Source organism: Wasmannia auropunctata, unplaced genomic scaffold (genome assembly GCF_000956235.1).
Source record: "Wasmannia auropunctata unplaced genomic scaffold, wasmannia.A_1.0 LD336083.1, whole genome shotgun sequence".
In the NCBI taxonomy this organism is placed as follows: Eukaryota; Metazoa; Arthropoda; class Insecta; order Hymenoptera; family Formicidae; genus Wasmannia; species Wasmannia auropunctata.
The window spans coordinates 193,582-194,212 of record NW_012026807.1 but is presented as its reverse complement, the minus strand read 5'-3'; the positions used below and the strand labels follow the sequence as shown (position 1 = coordinate 194,212).

The window sequence follows — 631 nt, the reverse complement described above, 5'->3', positions numbered from 1 at the left end:
TGTGCTCTTCCGATCTGATTGCGAAGAAAGAGAATGTTACGTTCTCATCCCCTCCTTTTTGCGACAATTTATCGACAAAACATCCCTTCTCTCTTCCGGCGTAAATTACGGCGTAAATTTAACATAATTTTCTTAATTTCGCTTGTATCTAGAAGATGGCATATAATACTACCGTGAGATCGAAACACCCGCACTGTAATAGCATTTCTCGGAATAATATCAATGACTAAGCGATTAATGTAATGCCATTTCAATTTATCGGATGTTTTTTTTACCATAAAAAAAGGAATATTCTTAAGAGACTTACTTACGCGAAAATTGTAGAAGATCCCCTTATAGAAAAGTATTACTGAATAATATTTTACTTCAGTAATATTTTTCTAAGTATTACTGAAACTACTGAAAGATATTCAGTAATAAATTACTGTAAATTACTGCCAATAATATTTTGGCCAGTACTTCAGTAATACTTTTCTATAAAGGTCTGCGCAAGCGTATTGCGCACTCTTTAGTATCTCAGTTTTATGCGCTTTATTCATATTTGTGCACTCGTAAGATACATTTCATCTCTAGGATAAAGATCCTTTCAATATCGCTGGACATGTCAAATTGTCGTCGAAAGTAATTCTTT

General features: G+C 33.3%; 1 protein-coding gene across 1 annotated transcript in view; it reads right to left on the bottom strand.

Moving 5' to 3' along the window:
- LOC105448723 overlaps positions 1 to 631 on the bottom strand; it is a 4,565-nt gene that overhangs the window by 2,758 nt on the left and 1,176 nt on the right. The window lies entirely within an intron of this gene.